Below are 19266 nucleotides of genomic sequence, written 5' to 3' on the forward strand. Positions count from 1 at the left end.
GGTAGCATATAATATTTCTCTTTTTGTGCCTGGCTTATTTCGCTCAGCATTATGTCTTCAAGGTTCATCCATGTTGTCATATGTTTCACCAGATCGTTCCTTCTTACTGCCGCGTAGTATTCCATCGTGTGTATATACCACATTTTATTTATCCACTCATCTGTTGAAGGACATTTGGGTTGTTTCCATCTCTTGGCAATTGTGAATAGTGCTGCTATGAACATTGGCGTGCAGATATCTGTTCGTGTCACTGCTTTCCGATCTTCCGGGTATATACCGAGAAGTGCAATCGCTGGATCGAATGGTAGCTCTATATCTAGTTTTCTAAGGAACTGCCAGACTGTCTTCCAGAGTGGCTGAACCATTATACAGTCCCACCAACAATGAATAAGAGTTCCAATTTCTCCACATCCCCTCCAGCATTTGTAGTTTCCTGTTTGTTTAATGGCAGCCATTCTAACCGGTGTTAGATGGTATCTCATTGTGGTTTTAATTTGCATCTCTCTAATAGCTAGTGAAGCTGAACATTTTTTCATGTGTTTCTTGGCCATTTGTATTTCCTCTTCAGAGAACTGTCTTTTCATATCTTTTGCCCATTTTATAATTGGGCTGTCTGTACTATTGTCATTGAGTTGTAGGATTTCTTTGTATATGCAAGATATCAGTCTTTTGTCAGATACATGGTTTCCAAAAATTTTTTCCCATTGAGTTGGCTGCCTCTTTACCTTTTTGAGAAATTCCTTTGAGGTGCAGAAACTTCTAAGCTTGAGGAGTTCCCATTTATCTATTTTCTCTTTTGTTGCTTGTGCTTTGGGTGTAAAGTCTAGGAAGTGGCCTCCTAATACAAGGTCTTGAAGATGTTTTCCTACATTATCTTCTAGGAGTTTTATGGTACTTTCTTTTATATTGAGATCTTTGGTCCATTTTGAGTTAATTTTTGTGTAGGGGGTGAGGTAATAGGACCTTTTGAAGATGATATTTTTAGTTAAGGTGTAGGGAACCAAACAGATTACTGGAGGCCTTATAAAGAAAACTCAGAAATCATAGAACCAGAAAGGAGAGGACATTACCATGTGATAGGAGGCAGAAATACAAACCAAGGAACCCCACGGACAGCTGGCAGCCAGCACCAGAGCACTACAGTCTTCTGGAAGAAAGCAAACTTTGCCAATATCTTTGATTTTGGACTTCTTCTAGCCTCAAAACCATGAGCCAATAAACTCCCATTGTTCAAGCCAACACATTGTATAGTTGGTGATAGCAGTCCTGGGAAACTAAGATACTTACGTATGTAGTAAATATATAACGGTATGTATAATGAGAAACACCAAATTCAGATAGTGGTTGCCTTTAGGAAGGAAGAAAAGATAACAGGGGGCTTCACCTATATTTGTAAATGTTTTATTTCTTTAAAAAATAAGCATACAAAAGATCAGATGTAAATGTAACAAAATGATAAGATTTGATAAAGTGGGATCATAACTGCCACAGTTTCAATACTTTTCTGTGTATTTGAAATATTTAGTTAAAAATACTATAACACATTGATGGGTTGAGCCCTCTACCACAGGACTTGCCCTTGGGAAGACTGTTGCTGCAAAGGAGAGGCTAGGCCTCCCTATAATTGTGCCTAAGAGCCTCCTCCCGAATGCCTCTTTGTTGCTCAGATGTGGCCCTCTCTCTCTAGCTAAGCCAACTTGGCAGGTGAAATCATTGCCCTCCCTGCTACATGGGATCAGACACCCAGGGGAGTGAATCTCCCCGGCAACGTGGAATATGACTCCTGGGGAGAAATGTAGACCCGGCATCATTGGATGGAGAACATCTTCTTGACCAAAAGGGGGAAATGAAAGGAAATGAAATAAGCTTCAGTGGCAGAGAGATTCCAAAATGAGCTGAGAGGTCACTCTGGTGGGAACTCTTACGCACAATATAGACAACCCTTTTCAGGTTCTAATGAATTGGGGTAGCCGGCAGTAGATACCTGAAACTATCAAACTACATCCCAGAACCCATGAATCTTGAAGACGATTGTATAAAAAGGTAGGTTATGTGGGGGGATAGTGGGATTGGGAAAACCATAAGGACCACACTCCCCTTTGTCTAGTTTATGGATGGATGAGTAGAAAAATGGGGGAAGGAAACAAACAAAGAGTCAAAGGCACCCAGTGTTCTTTTTTACTTTAATTGCTCTTTTTCATTTTAATTATTATTCTTGTTATTTTTGTGCGTGTGGTAATGAAGGTGTCAGGGATTGATTTTGGTGATGAATGTACAACTATGTAATGGTACTGTGAACAATCGAATGTATGATTTGTTTTGTATGATTGCGTGGTATGTGAATATATCTCAATAAAATGAATATATATATAAAAAAATAAATGCAAACTAAAGTAAGGAGGAAACTGTAGGAAAAAAAAAATACTATAACACAGACTTCCAAGAAATGTGCAGGTTGTAATATCTCCCTGACAAATTTGACAAAAATGAAAAGAACAGAAATATAAGAAAGAATGCAGTGTTCATGTTGACTATAATTTAACAACAGAAAGTTTTGGTCCATATTTCCTTGTTCTAAGATATATTTTACTTTGCAATTTTTACACTTAGCACATTGGGATGCATCCTACAATTTATGTGTACATTTTATATGGAATTGTTATTTTTATTTCCCTCAAAAAGTTATTAAATTGATGGTAGATCATAGTCTTGATGGTGTTTTAGAGTACAGGAACTCTGAATAACTTAAGTAATTTGATAAGCTTTGTTGGGATTCAATGATTCCAAGGATATCTGAGAGTGTGGTCAGTAATTAGGGAAACACCCTAAATATTCCACCTATAGCCCATGCCAGCATCTGCCCTACTTGGAAGTAGATGTCATTAAGCTTCACCATAGTATTTCTCTCCTAAACAGCCTTGTGGTGGTTTGAAGCTGTATGTTCCACAGAAAAACATGTTCTTAAATTTAATCCATCCCTGTGGGTATAAACCCAATGTAAGTAGGATCTTTTGATGAGGCTACTTCAGTTAATGTGTGTTCTACCTCACACAGGATGGGACTTAATCCTATTACTGGAGTCCTTTACAAACAGAATAAATACAGAGAGAGAAAGAGAAAGCCACGGAAGCAAGAAGCCACAATCAATGAACCAGAAAAAGAAGGGAGAGTCCGGCAGACAATGCTGTGGGCCTTGCCATGTGGCAGAGGAGCCAAGGGTTGCCAGCAGCAGGTCTTCAGGAAGAAAGCATCACCATGATGATACCTTGATTTGGACATTTTCTCAGACTCTACCTGTAAGAGAATAAATTCCCATTGTTAAGCCAAATCATTTCATGATATTGCTTTAAGCAGCCCAAAAAACTAAAACAAACTTCTAAAGAATAACTAGCAGAGGAATGTATCAACAGGAGGTTAGAGGGAGGAGGAGATGCTTTACCTTGGATGCTTTATGGCCTTAAGACTGTAACTTTGTAACCAAATAAACACTTATATAAAAGCCAATCCATTTCTGGTGTTTTGCAAAATGGCAGCATTAGCACACTGGAATAGATTTTGGTACAAGAGAAGTAGGGTGCTGCTGAGTTTGCAAATACCAAACATATTGGAATGGTTTTTTAAATGGATAAGGGGAAGATTCTGGAAGAATTGTGAGGAGCTTGATAGAAAAGGCCTAAATTGCTTTGAAGAGACTGTTGGTAGAAATAAGGGCTCTAAGGATACTTCTGTTGAGGCCTTGAACAGAAATGTTGAATGTGTCCTTGCAAACTGGAAGGAAGGCGATCCTTGTTTTAAAGTGGCAGAAAATTTGACAAAATTGTGTCCTGGTGTCAGATGGAAGGTATAATTTGAAAGCAATGAGCTGGGATACTTAGCTGAGGAGAGCTCCAAATGACATGTGGAGGACATAGCCTGGCTTCTCCTTGCAGCTTATAGTAAAATGTGACAGGACAGAGATAAGCTGAGAAATGAACTCGTGGGTACAAAGAAACCAGAAACTGATAGTTTGGAAAATTCCGGGATTCCAAAAAGTGAGACCCCAGAGGCTACAGCCCATGTGAGGATTTAACTAAACATGTAACCCAACTGCCATTTCAGTATAAGCCAGGATTGGAGATGGAGTTATCTGGAAAGGATTTGTGGAAAGTCCTATTGTCTTGTGGTTTTGACCCCTGTAACTGCATGCCAAGCCCACAGTTCTATCTGGACTGGAGGAGATGGAAAACGGACAAATTGAAGGAAATATTTCTTCAAACACAGCACCATGGAGGTTGAGGTCTGGAGTCAAAAGGTCTTGGGCAGGGAGAGCAGAACAGCCCACGCAAGTGGAAAGGATGAGTTTGACCCAGAGGCAAAGGGCAGGCCTTCTGCCTTGATGCTCAGGAAGAGTGCTGCTACACCAGGCCTCAGAGAGGGTGGAGCACATTCCCCAGGGATTGGAGAGAGCCTGACCACCAACCCACTGTTCAGAGAGGGGAGAGCCTTTGCCCTGGAGAGGCAGAGTCCAGGTGGTGCGCTCATGTTTGAGGAGGGTGGGGCCAAGAAAATGGTGGTCTCCCCAGTGTGTGAATATGTAGGAGCACTCACCCCAGCATTTGAAGAGAAAAGGGCTGCCATGTAAGCCCTTGGAAAGTGTGGGACTGCCACTCTCTCTATCCCCAAGGATAAAACATCATTCTATAAATGACTCAGACTTTGAAATCTACTGAATTTGCCCTGCAGGTTTTAGGAATTGTTTTGGTTCCTTGAACCCTATTTTCCTTTCAGTTTCTCCCTATGGCAACAGGAATGTTTATCTTATGACTGTCCCTCCTTTGTATATTGGAAGCAAATAACTTGTTCTAAGTTTCATTGGTGCACAGCCAGAAGGGAATTTTGCTTTAGGACAAGACCGCACATGTGACTGATTTTGATGGGATCTTGTACTTACCTATTGTTACTTAAATGATTTAAGTTTTTGTGTATTGTGATGAGATGAATGTATTTTGTATATGGAAAGATCATTCATTTTGGGGTCCAGGAGGTGGAATGTGCTGATTTGGATTATTATGTCCCCCAAAACACCATGTTCTTTGACGCAATCTTGTGGGGACAGATGTATTAGTGTTGATTACATTGGAATCCTTTGATTGAGTGTTTCCATGGAGACGTGACTCAATCAACTGAGTGAAATGCTTGATTGGATTATTTCCATGGAGATACAGACCTGCCCATTCAGAGTGGGTCTTAAATTAAATCACTGGAGCCCTATAAGAAGTCAGACAGAAGGATGTTGCTGCTGCAGCTTAGAGACACAGTTTGAAGATGGCCATTGAAAGCTGACACTGACATTTTGGAGAGCACCATTTTGAAACACAATCTGGGAGCAAACAGACACCAGCCATGTGCCTTCCCAACTAACAGAGGTTTTCTGGATGCCAATCGCCTTTCTCCAGTGAAGGTACCCTATTGTTGCTGCCTTACCTTGGATGCTTTATGGCCTTAAAACTGTGTGCCAGTTTGGATGTATTATGTCCCCAAAACAGCATGTTTTTTGATGCAATCTTGTGGGGGCAGATGCATTAGTGGTGATTAGGTTGGAATCCTTTGATTGAGTGTCTCATGGAAATGTGACTCAATCAAGTGTGGGTGAGACTTCTGATTGGATAATTTCCATGGTGGATCTTCATTGAATCACTGGAGTCCTATAAAAGTGTTCACAGGCAGAAGGAGATGCTGCAGCCAAGAGAGACACTTTGAAGAATGCACAGAAGCTGAGGGTGGAGCTGGAACACAACCTGGGATCAGCAGATGCCAGCCACATGCCTTCTCAGCTAACAGAGGTTTTCCAGATGCCATTGGCCTTCCTTCGGTGAAGGTATACCTGTGTTGATGCCTTCATTTGGACATTTTCATGACCTTCAGACTGTAACTTTGTAACCAACCTTTATAAAAGCCAAGCCATTTCTGATGTTTTGCAAAATGGCAGCATTAGCAAACTGGAACACCACCTAAATTCAGTTTGCTTCTGGAGCCTGGATCCAGACTTGGGAGATAGCCAAGCCCAGGTGAACCAGCTAAGACCAGATAAACACAGTAAAAAAAAGAAAGAAAAAAAAAAAAAAAAAAGGCTGAAACAGAGCCTTGCCAGTCAATCCATATACTCATAAAAAAGAAAAAGAAATGTCATTGTAAACCATATGATTTCAGGTGACTTGTTATGCAGCATTTTTGCAGTAGTACATCACCAGCACAAGTATAGAATTCAAAAAGACAGATTAAAAACCAATGGAGAGAGAAACACTTGTGAAATGACAGAGCAGGGACTTCCAAAAATCCACTTCTCCAAAAAGCAATCAGAACAATGTCAAACATTTTCAAAATAAACTTTTTCAGAACTCTGAAAATAAAAGACTTTCAAAGATTCTGAGGTTCATTTATTCAAGAAAAACAACTGGCTCTTGATAAGAATGGTGAGCTTTATGGTATTTAAACTTGCACAATTCCCAGTCTCCTCTCCCCAGCTCTGTGGAAGTCATAAAAACCAAAACCCTTGCAACTAGAATAACTGTGAAGACCAGCAACCTAGCAGACACTGGAGGAGACAAAATGGTTTGGAGTTCCTCAAAAGCTTCATTCCTGGATAATTGTCAGTATTTGACCCGCTGACACCTTGAATTTGGATGATTGGTACTGATTTTGGACTCCTGAGCTCCAAAACTGGAAGGGAATAAATTTCTGTTGTGTTAGCCACCAAGTTTCTGGTAGCTTGTAGTGTTGTTATGGATTCAGTTGTGTACCCCAGTTTGGATATGAGCTTGTTCTTGGCCTGCATTCTTGTGAGTATGGGCCCATTATAAATAGGATCTCTTGAAGATGTTACTTTAGCAAAGATGTTGCCAAACTGAATCAGGTTCAGTCTTAATCCTGTCACTAGAGGCCTTATACAGAGGGCCACAGGCAGAAAGCCACCAGGGAGGAAAAGAAGAAGGAAGCAATGGAACTTAGAAGAGAAAGGAGAAGATGCCACCATGTGCATTGCCATGTGACAGAAAAGCCAAGGACCAAGGATCACCAGCAGCCAGCACCAGAACACCACAGTCTTCTGGGAAAAAAGCATCACCTGGCTGATGACTCAATTTGGGACTTCTCCTAGCCTCAAAAGCATGAGCCAATATGTTCCCATTGTTTAAGCCAACCCATTGTATGGTATTTGTTTTAGCAGTTGGGAAACTAAGACACTGACTGAGCTGAATCATCAGTGGCCACAACACAAAAGAATACAGACTTTATAGAATTAGTCCATGGAAGTCATTAAACAAGCAGCAGCAGCAACTATAACAGCAACATTTACATACTCTTGGGAGGGAAAAAATAAGATTTTCAGAACTGCCATATTATATTGTATATAATGTCTACTTTTCAACAAAATTATGAGAATTGCAAAGAAACAGTAAAGAATGGCGTCTAAATGATGGGGACGGGGGGATGCAGTCAATAGCAACTGCCCCCAAGGAAGCTGAGGTGCTGGACTTTTCAGGCAAAGGATTTAAATCATCTACTTTAAATATGTTCAAAGAACTGAAGGAAACTATGTCCAGAGAATTAAAGGAGAGTGTGAAAATAATGTCTCACCAAATAGAGAATATAAACAAAGATATAGGAATTATAAAAAAAAAAGAATCAAATAGAAATTATAGAATTGAAAAGTATAGTAACCAAAATGAAAAATTCAGTAGAGGGGCTAAACAGCAATCTGAAAGAATGAAGCTAATTTGAAGAGAAGTCAATTGAGATTATTTAGTCTGAGGAACAGAAAGAAAAAAGCATGAAAAAAATGAACACAGCCTCAGAGACTTTTGAAAAACCATCAAGCAAACCAACACATACACAATGGGAATCTCAGAAAAAGAGAAGAGAGAAAGGGGCAGAAAGAACATTTGAAGGAATAATGGCCAGCAACTTTCCAAATTTGATGAAAAATATTAATCTGTAAATTCAAGAAGTTCAGTTATCTCCAAGTAAGATAAACTCAAAGAGATCCACAGCTAGACGTATCATACTCAAGCTGTCAAAAGCCAAAGTCAGAAAGAAACTTGAAAGCAGCCAGAGAAAAGTTGACTCGTTACATTGAAGAGATCCTCAATAAGATTGACAGTTGATTTCTCATCAGAAATCATGGAGGCAAGAAGGCAGTGTGATGATATGATATATTAAATGCTAAAAGAAAAACACCATCAACCAAGGATTTTTTCCCCAGCAATCATCCTTCAAAAAATGAAGGAAAGAGAGTGTGGGGTACAAGGTCAACACCTCAAATGAAGAATTCTGGAAAATACTACTATAAATATCAATTCATAAAATCATGGCACAGGACCAGAGCTATACTCAAAGGAACATTTATAGTCTTAAATAATTCATTATTAAATTAGAAAATATTTTTTAAAAAGCAGTGAATTAAACATTTGGTTTAGGATTTAGAAAATGTTAGAAATTAAGAACATTAATAAATATTCTTAAATCCTAAAGAAACAGAATCATATAGCATAAAATATTGTAATTGATGAATAAATCCAAGAGTTGTTCTTTGAAATTGCAAATGAAATTGATAATGCATGAATTGGCTCCATTACTGTAAACTAGGGACAATATTTACCTACACAAAATTGGTAATGAAAAGGGAATATAGCCACAGATTCAGAACTAATTAAAGGAAGTATATAAACAGATCAGAAATCCTATAGTAACGAATCTGAAATAGATGATTTTCTAGGAAAATTTAATTTCTCTAAATTGATTCAAGAAGAGGTGGAAGACATATATTAACACCATGGAAGATATTGAGAAATATGTCAAAGAGTTACCTTTTAAAACAAGCAACTATATTTTACTTTTAAAAAATACCAAAAAACAGGTAATTATCTTGGTACTGAAATTGTTCAAGGTCCCACACAAAAAAGGAAGCCTTCACAGTTTGTTTTTTAAATCCATGTTCTCTTACGATGAGTCTGATCACAAAGCAGGATCTTTTGAGCCTTGTTTACCATTTAATCTAGGTTTGTCACCACCCTTCCCTCCCCCCTTCCCTCCCTTCTTCTTTCCCTCTCTCCCTCCGTTCCTTTCTTCTTTCCTTTGATTTTGAACTGTTCTGTATGGAAAATTTTAACCATGTTCTAAAATAGAGAATACAATGGACTCCCTGTTTATTTCAGAAGAAAGTAGATGGCCAGACACCCATTAGACACCTTCAACAATTGTCATCAGTATGTGGCCAATTCTGTTTTATCTACATCCCCATTGATCCCTGGGTTAGACTGACTACTCTGAGAAGCAAACACGAAGGCAGGAAAAGATGGATAAGAGATTTATTAGGGAAAACCCCTATGAGGGAAAAGGGGAAGAGAACCAGAAGAGGCTAGGGGACCTGTCAGGCCACCATGCAGATCTTGCCCCTGTGGAGGAAGGAAGTAGGGAAGGAAGGAAGGAAAGGTGGGTAGTCTTAGACTGCAGTGCAGTTTTAAGAAAGTTTCAGCAAAGGCAGTGGGGAATATTCACCCACACTCACATGGTAGAAGAGTCCCCCGTCACCTAGGAATGGACCTGCCTTAGATTTCTACTGCATCCAGTTGTTGGCTGAATGTGATGAATTTCAGAGCATAGCAGCTGGGGCTGGTCAGTTATGTTTCTTGCAGATAGAGATCTGAGAGGCATGTTGTCATGGTCATCATAAACCCCCTTCACTCAGATAATTTTGAGGCAAATCCTTGGCATTATAACATTTCATCTTCACAATTCTTTTTAATTAAATCAGCATAACACCTATATCGAAATTCATCAAAGGTAACTCAGGAATGGAAGATGGAGAATAAAAACAAGTGAAAAGATTAATTTTACTGATGCAAAAACCTCAACCAAAATATCATCAAATAGAATCCAGAAATGTGTATGTGAGTGTGTAGGTAGATGATAGATAGATAGATAGATAGATAGATAAATAGATAGATAGATAGACAGACAGACAGTTACATACATACATACATACATACATAGACAGATAGATAGGATTCATTTCAGTAATACAAGAACATCCATTAATAGAATTCACCACATTGGAAGTTCAAAGTAAAAATCTATATCTTGGCAGATACAGAATTTACTTGTAAATTAACTTGTAAAATAATTTTCTCTGCACTGCAATGAGACAGACAATAAACAAATATACCTACAGTAATTGAGGTAATGTTGTACTGCTGCAATACTAAGACAGATTGCTGGAAACAGAAAGTACATAAATAAACCCAAGTTATGATCATACCTGTGTATGTTGAAAATGGGTTTTAAAGCAGTTAGGAATGGGTGCATTATTTCAGAAATTAGGTTGGAACAATTTGCTAGCCATTTGGAATTTAAAAGAACAAATATCTTTTTAATCCTATACAAAGGATTAAACTTTACTCCTTATACCAAAATAAATTCCAGGTGGATTAAGAATTTAACAATAAAAAAGAAAGAATAAAATTACTAAAATAAAATAAGCATTTATATTTGAGGGGTGGAAGAAGATCATTCTAAGCATAGCATGGAACTCAGAGGGCTTGGTGGGAATAAATACTTTGAACACATAATTATCAAAAACTCCATAAAAAATAAACAAAACCAAGGAGGAAAAGAGTAAAATATGTGACAAAGAATTAATACCCCCACTAAACAAAGTGCACTTCACAAATTAGAACACTCCAATAGGAAAATAGGTAAAGGACATAAATAGTTATTTCAAAGAGTTACAAGAGCAGGGTAAGCATAAAAACATATCTCCAACAGCACTAGTAATAAAGAACTATAAAGTTAAAATGAGGGAAAAAAATTAAATTATCATATTTAATCCCCAAACCATCAAGGTGTTGATAATACCAAGGGAATGGAAAAAGCTGTGAAAATTATGAAGGTCTGTTCCTGGAAGATTTTTTAAGGTAAACTCTTAGCCAAGAACAAAGAGCATGTGATTTTCCCTATTCCTATCATATATGTTCTGGGTGGATCTAAAATCGTATACCTTAATGGCCCAACTTACCTGCTCTGTGAGTGTGAATCAGCTTTTTTCACTAGGGGATAAGATCAGTCGAATCCTTTCTACTTCAGCAGTGAAAACAGCCACCTTACATGAATGCATATGGCTAAAAAGAAATAGAACAAAATTAGAATAAATTCTTGTCTCCCAAGAGTTTTAGACAGGAAAATAATGGAGAAGGTGGAAACCTCTCTCCCAGAGACCTATTTTTCCGGTGGAAAAAAATAGGCAAAAGACTGAAAATGGTAATTGTCAGATACTGCAATTCATTGATTCTCACATATGCTTTTTAAAAGTTACTTTTTAACATTTCTGATATTAGATTGCATCTTATAATCCATTGTGTTAAGTTATAATTAGTAGCAGTTTTTGTTCTTAATGGCACATGAAATAATAGCGTATCTTAAAATCAATAGCATCGTAAAGTCAGTGATATATATAACTCTTTTCTTTAAAGCGTCTCTATTTTTCCTAAATAATATGAGCTGCTGAGTCAAAGTTTCTATTGCCAGACAATTTATATTTCCCCGCAGGAACTGGATTCCTGAAATTGGCTTGCAAACATATGAGCATTTTTCTATTTCTATAGAATTTGAACTTTATTTATTGTTCTCATGTAAAAGAATTTAATAAAATAATCACTGAAACTCTCTTGCCTCAGAGTAGATGAGTAGGAAGGGGTGTGTTCCATAATCCTTTATCTATAGGAAGATGGTAATTTATATTGAAGGAAGGGAGAAAGCATTTCTGGCTGGTATACGTATCTGTCCTGTCTTCCTACCAGCAGCATGTTTTCGGTGAACAGTTTAATTTTGCTACTTGAAGAGAAGTTTGCCATTTTCCTCACCACAGGCATAACTTCTTTTATTGTGGTTCACTTTATTGCACTTGTAGATACTGCATGTTATACAAATTGAAAGTTTGTAGCAACCCCACATTTTTCCAACAGCATGTGCTCACTTCGTGTGTCTGTATCATATGTTGATAATTCTCACAATATTTCAAATGTTTTCATTATTATTATATCCGTTATGGTGATCAGTGATCTTTGATGTTACTACTGTAATTGCTTTGGGGTGCCACAAACCATGCCCATATACGATGGCAAACTTAATTGAAAAATGATGTGTGTGCTCTGACTGCTCCACCAATGGGCTGTTCCCTGTCTCTCCCCCTCTCCTTGGACCACCCCACTCCCTGAGACAAAACTATATTGAAATTACTTCAGTTAATAACCCTACAGTGGTCTCTCAGTGTTCAAATGAAAGGAAAAGTAGCACATCTCTCACTTTAAATCAAAAGCTAGAAATGATTGGGCCTAGTGAGGACGGCCTGTCAAAAGCTGAGATAGGCTGAAAGCCAGGCCTCTTGGGCCAAACAGGTAGCCAAGTTGTGAATGCAAAGGAAAAGTTCTTGAAGGACCTTAAAAATGCTACTCCACTGAACACAAAAGTTAAACAGACTTATTGCTGATATGGAGAAAGTTTAGAGGTCTGGATAGAAGATCAAACTAGCCACAACATTCCCTTAAGCCAAAGCCTAATCCAAAGAAAGGCCCTAACTCTCTTCAATTCTATGAAGGCTGAGAGAGGTGAGGAAGCTGTAAGAGAAAAGTTTGAAGCTAACATTGGTTGAGGAAAGAAGCCCTCTGTAGGACATAAAAGTACAAGATGAAGCAGCCAGTACTGATGTAGAAGATGCAGCAAGTTTTCCAGAAGATCTAGCTAAGATAATTGATGAAGGTGGCTACACTAATTTGAAGATGATGCCATCTAGGACTTTCATAGCTAGAGAGTGGAAGTCAATGCCTGGCTTCAAAGGTTCAAAGCACAGGCTGGCTCTCTTTTCAGGGGCTAATGCAGCTGGTGACTGTGAGTTGAAGCCAATGCTCATTTACTATTCCAAATATCCTGGGCCCTTAAGAATTATGCTAAATCCACTCTGTCTATTCTCTCTAAATGGAACAAAAAAGCCTGGATGACAGCACATCTGTTTATAACATGGTTTACTGAATATTTTAAGCTCCTAGCTCAGAAAAAAAAGATTTCTTTCAAAATATCACTGCTCAGTGACAATGCACCTAGTCACCGAAGAGCTCTGATAGAGATGTACAATGAGATGAATGTTGTTTTCACATTTGCTAACACAGCATCCATTCTGCAGCCCATGGATCAATGAGTCATTTCAACTTTCAAGTCTTATTATTTAAGAAATATATTTCATAAGTCTATAACTGCCATAAACAGAGACTCCTCTGATGGCAAAGTATGTTGAAAAGCTTCTGGAAAGGATTCGCCATGCCAAATGCCAGTAAGAACATCCATGATCCACTGGAGGAGGTCAAAATATCAACATTCACAGGAGTTTCGAAGAAGTTGATTCCAAACCTCATGGATGACTTTAAGGGGTTCAAGACTTCAGTGGAGGAAGTAACTGCAGATGTGGTACAAACAGCAAGAGAATTAGAATTAAAAGTGGAGCCTGAAGATCTGACTAAATTGCTGCCATCTCATGATTAAACTTGAATGGATGAGATGTAGCTTTTTATGATTGAGCAAAGAAAATGGTTTCTTGAGATGGAATCTACTCCTGGTTAATAGGCTGTGAAGATTGTTGCAATGAGAACAGAGAATTTAGAATATTACATAAACTTAGTTGGTAAAGCAGTGGCAGAGTTTGAAGAATTGATTCCAATTTTGAAAAGAAGTTCTACTGTGTGTAAAATGCTATCAAACAACATCACATGCTACAGAGAAATCTTTTGTGAAATGTGGCAAACTTCCTTGTTGTCTTATTTATCACAGCCATCCCAATCTACCTCCCTGATCAGTTGGCAGCCATCAACATTGAGGCAAGACCCTCCACCAGTAAAAAGATTACAACTTGCTGAGGGCTCAGATGATGGTTAGTATTTTTTGGCAAGAAGTATTTTGTAATTAAGGTATGTACATTGTGCTTTTATACATAACGTTATTGCATACTTAACAGACTACAGTATAGTGTAAATGTAACTTTTACATGTACTGGGAAACCAAGATATTTGTGTGACTTGCTTTACTGTGATATTAGCTTTACATTGCTGTGGTCTGGAACTGAACCTGCAATATCTCCAAGGTATGCCTGTATTGTGCCCAACTTAATTTTTATGAAAGGAGGAGCCCTCTCAATACCTCAACATTCAGGACCTTTGCCATCCTACCTTTTTAATGATGCTGAATGAAATGGAGGCATTTCCTCTTATTGTTGGCTGTGTTTGCTTTTCCTTGGGCACTTTTACAGGGAACACACAGGAAGACAGTTCTTAGCCATTTTTTTAAAATACAATCAGTTCTGCTATAATGCAATGCATTGCAAAATCATGTGCTAAAATCCCCAGAGCTTATGGGAAAAGTGGGGCTATGGGCACAACACTCAAAAACTTCATGAGTGACACATAAAACACCTATAAGATCCTTAATGATATGTTAAATGATAAATGCATGACTACTACAATAAGTATGATTCTTTACCTTGAAAAGCAGCTAAAGTTGCTTGTGGAAGTGGGCTTTAGAGTTGCAAATTATTGTGTAGCAGTGAAAGGAGAGTTATCTGAAATGAGATGGAAAGTTGTAACACTTAATGTGGATGGGTACTCTCATAACACACATGGTGATCTGAGGTAGATATTTGAAGGATGTGTGTGTGTGTGTGTGTGTGTGTGTGTGTGTGTATTCCTATTTGACTCACTTGAGCTGGGTGCAATTTTCTGCATTTACTTAGTGATTCTTGCAGAAAAAAAAATCACCCATAAGCAAAACCAAAATTTGTTTCATATTAAAATTGTTCCCTAATACATGAGTCAGGTTAGAATAAATTTGCATTTTCAAAACAAGTGTTATAGCAGAACGGAATAGCAAAGGATGTCCTGCTCATCCCCTTCAAATAGCACTGAGAAAAAGCACTGGAGAACTGTGGGAGTCTTGTGGGTCATTTGATTCACACTCATCCCAGGAAAGGTTATGTGTCATGGATGCTCCAGGGCTGGTGTTTGACTACATTTCCTTGATGCTCAGGCATTGATCATTTCTACAAGTTTATCAGAAAGGATGAGGTAAAAGCAAACATACCTTTAAGATTAAGCTTATCTAGCTGAAAATGAAAGAGAACACTCTAGAAAAGTTTGTATCATCTGGTGAATTGCCTTTATTTTTTGGTTCATTCGGTTTTTCAGGTCATTTGTAGTGAGCACTTTGCACTTTACTTTTTTGTTTCTCTCCCCCCCCCCCACCAAGGTCATCTATTTAAAAGAAATTTGATTAAGTTTCTCAGGAATGACTATCCATGTAGGATCACATTTCTTTTGACCAGAAAACTACTAGTCACAATTTTTAAAAGACTTGAGTTCTCTGTTCTTCACAGGGAAAATATTAAAGCATACCTAATGTTGGCAATATCAGGACAATATTTCCTTAGAGTAGAAAATTTATGAAGAAAGTTTCTTAACATTTCTGTTATGTGGGAAGGGATGGGGGCTGTATAGGAAATGGTACCAAACGGGCATAGGGAGCTGAGTTATGTAGATATTTTTGTTTGTTGTGTTTTATTTATAATTCAGGCACCATAACTTCCATAACATTCTCTAGAATTATTTTTTGTTGAGGTCTACTCCAAAATAAAATTTAGAGTCTGTATATTCCTCTCTACTGGAATTTTTTTTCTATGTGAAGTGAGTTCAGTTAGTTATGAAAGAAATATTAGTATCACTTTTTTTTAAACCTCCATATATTTATATTGTTTCCTCCCTCAACTCTTTGTGATTTGGTTTTTTAAATAGTATGGTTTTATTGGATGATAAAGGACCAAATATAATATAACTTGTGTATATATAAATGTGTAATATAAATGTGTAATAATTTTACATTTTTTTGCAGATAAATGCTACTCATTTAAATTGCTTAATTATTCCTTTAATGAATTGTGCTCTAATCTGATTCTTAAATAATGTTTACAGCAGCAATTTATGGCAATGAGTTATTAGCCACTTAATTGCTACTTTTTGAAACCCTTTTTGTACTTTAGGATGGTGAGCTTTCAGTTTATTCTTATGTAATGACATAATAATTACATAAATGAATTTCATTTTGTGGATTGTGATTAAAATTCTTTTTCCTTTTTTATTGGGAAGATTAGAAACATTAACTTGACTTTGATAAAGAAAAGTACTCTTTATTCCCTTGTTTCACAAATATAGCTGGCTGAGTTGGCTTCGCTTCTGTTTTTAGAGGCTACCTCCCAGGATTCGGGAGAAAGGCCCCCCACCCCCAAATTCTCCAGACAGGCCAGCAACACTGTGGACACCATCCAAGAAGCAAGAGCGCAGTGTCCTCTGTGAAGTCAAGTACTTTGGGTTGGTTGAGGCTGCTGTTGTCAAACACCTCCTGGATGATCAGCAGGAAGGAGAAGGGGGGCATGTTCAGCAAGATCAGGAGTGTGACATCGCTGGCTCCCACTTTGTCTCCAGTTTTAATCAGCTGCACATCCCTCAGGATTTTGATGGTGCCCCTGGAGATCTTAGTGGTGATGCTTAAAGCCTGGAAGAAGCAGGTCTTCCAGGGCCCTAGACCAGTGTTCTGGGTGGGCACAGTGAGTTTGCATGGGGAGAATTGGCAGCTTGTTGGCCAGCAGCATGTTCCTAATCTTAGTGTGGTCCTCCTTGGTGAACACAAAGCCCAGTTTCTCCCCCAGGTCCGAGGCAACAGTTTCTCCAGGGCTGGGTTGTCTTCCAGATTAGAAAGCCTTGTACCTCCTGGCGCTCTTGTCCATCAGCACGGCATCTTCCAGCAGAGGGACATGCAGACCCACTGCATCTCTCAGAGCCCACACTGTCTGAAGCATTTTGGATGATCATCCAAAAGTTGGATGATCTTAAGGAAGTAGTTGAACTTCCATATCACCTTGTCTTCCCTGGGCATCATGGTGGAGCCTCAGGGATTGCCACTCTGGGTTTAAAGGCGACACCACTCTCATAAGGATACCTGGCAAGGGGACTGAAATGCCACATTTTTTTTTTTTAATTAAAAGGAAAGATTAAACATTTATCTTGCCTTTTTAGAAGGAAATGTAGTTCGGCCCCAGTTGATGAAAACAAATGCTCCTTTACAAAAGAATTCCAGCTGATAAATGTAGAAGAGATGATATCATTAGAAAGTCAATATTCTGCATCCTCCAATGATATAATTGATTCAGGCAAAGGTTATCAATGTTTGTTAAATAATTGGGTGGAAGGTTGTTGGAAAACAGAATACTCCTTTGATGCCAAAGCATTTTCCTCAGATAAAGGGGGAAAAGTACCTTTACCATGAAGCAATCTGACAGTCACCACCTTAGCCAAGTCATCAAATTTAGAAATACTAATAATGGGACAGGCAGCATTGTGTGTCTTACTAAAGGGATGCAATATGAAGTACACAGCAACAACTCTGAAATACATATGCCAAAAAAGTTTAGCAGAAATTGAACTAGGTCTTTAGACCTAACTTCCAGTTTATAGGAAATAGAAGTGATACAGGATCAAGTCAAACAACATCATACAGAAACAATAAATTAAATCCAGAAGGTAGGGCATTCTACAACACAACTGCCTGGCCTCATAAACAGTCAACGACATAAAAAAAAAGTGAGAGCAAAATTCTAGCTTAAAAGTTATTTAAGAGACATAAAAACCAAATGCAATGGATGAGACTTAATTGGATCCTAGTTTGAAAAAAAAAAAAAAAAACAGCCATAGAAGACTTTTTGGGATTGTTAGAGAAATTTGAATGTTGACTGGGTATCAGATGATATTAGAGAATTGGTGTTCATTTTTTTACATGGGATAATGGCATTGTGGTTATGTAGGATAATTCCCTTAATTTTAGGAGATGCCTACTGAAGTAATTAGGGGTAAATCACTGTTGTTTGTGACTTCTTTTCAAATAGTTTAACAAACAAAAAAGACAAATATATATACAAATATACATACAAAACATATTTTGTGATGGCAACAAGTGAAAAAAGAAAGCTGAATATAGATGGTAGGTAGCTGGATGGTTTTTATACAATTCTTTCAACCTCCCTGCATATTTAAGATTTTTCACAATAAAAACTTGGATGAGGTGGGAGTAGTTTCAATTTTTATTTCAGTCTGCTGGGTGTAATTTCTTACAACTTATAAAATCATGTAAGAGATGTAGCAATATGTAGGAACTTAGCAGTCAGAAGAAATAGTGAAGAGAGGTAGAAGGTTTAGTCTCTTGATCAAGCAAGGAGGTTGGCCCATAAAAAAATTGAATATTTCCTTGCATGTTATCTCAGGACAGGTATTCACTGGAGGAAAATAATTCTCCAAGATGCTAAAATTATCTAAGAAATAAATATAAACAGGAAGGAAAGATAGGCTTAAGACTCTGAAGTGCCACTTTCAAGTGATCCTCTTGTATCCTCACTTGGTTTCGAATTGAGAGTGTCCATTGAGATCACAGCTGAATCCAAGAGTGAAGAGATTGTAAGTAACATTAGGTTGAATCATGTGAAATTGCTGATAAATGACCCGTTTTGACCAACAAAAATGGAAATCTCACAGGGTTCAATTTAATACTTGATTCTCCTCTACAACATCCCTGACAAAGGGCCACACAGTCTCTTCACACACAACGGAAAGATTAGGGAAGCCCATTTCATTTTCAGACAGCCTGTTAGGATAGCTTTCCTTATAGCCAGATGAAATTTGCCACTCTGTTACTATTACTCTCTCTCTCTCTCCATGATCTGGCCTGCCCTTCGATTCTCTCTAAGTTTTCTCCTTCTCCATGTTAAATCTTTATGGCTCCTTCAGCAATTTCTCATTTGGTACAATTTCAAGTTATTTCATTATCATCTTCGAATTTCCTCTGAAGAAGCTTGTGTTCCTCAATAGTCCAGAATTCCTCAACTGTGGAACTACATTTGGGACCAGGCAATTCTTCGTTGTGAGGGCTGCATTGTAGGGGGTTTAGCAGCATCTTTGGTCTTTCACCCACTAGATGCCAATAGCGCCACCCCTCCCCAGTCATTACAAACAAAAATGTTCCTGGTGCTGGGGTGGGGTGAGGGAAATTGGCCTAGCCACTGGAGAAAAAAATATAGTTACAATTCCAAGTGTAACAAAGAATAAAACCTTCTATTTGAAAATCAAGACCCTTGCCCTGAGAAGAGCTGATTGT

At 38.1% G+C, this 19266-nt stretch overlaps 1 pseudogene; it reads right to left on the reverse strand.

Annotated features, from left to right (window-relative positions):
* Positions 1 to 16304: 16304 nt before the first annotated feature.
* LOC119509928 lies at positions 16305 to 16998 on the reverse strand (annotated as a pseudogene).
* Positions 16999 to 19266: the final 2268 nt, after the last annotated feature.

This window comes from Choloepus didactylus, chromosome 15 (assembly GCF_015220235.1).
Source record: "Choloepus didactylus isolate mChoDid1 chromosome 15, mChoDid1.pri, whole genome shotgun sequence".
NCBI classification, from domain to species: Eukaryota; Metazoa; Chordata; class Mammalia; order Pilosa; family Megalonychidae; genus Choloepus; species Choloepus didactylus.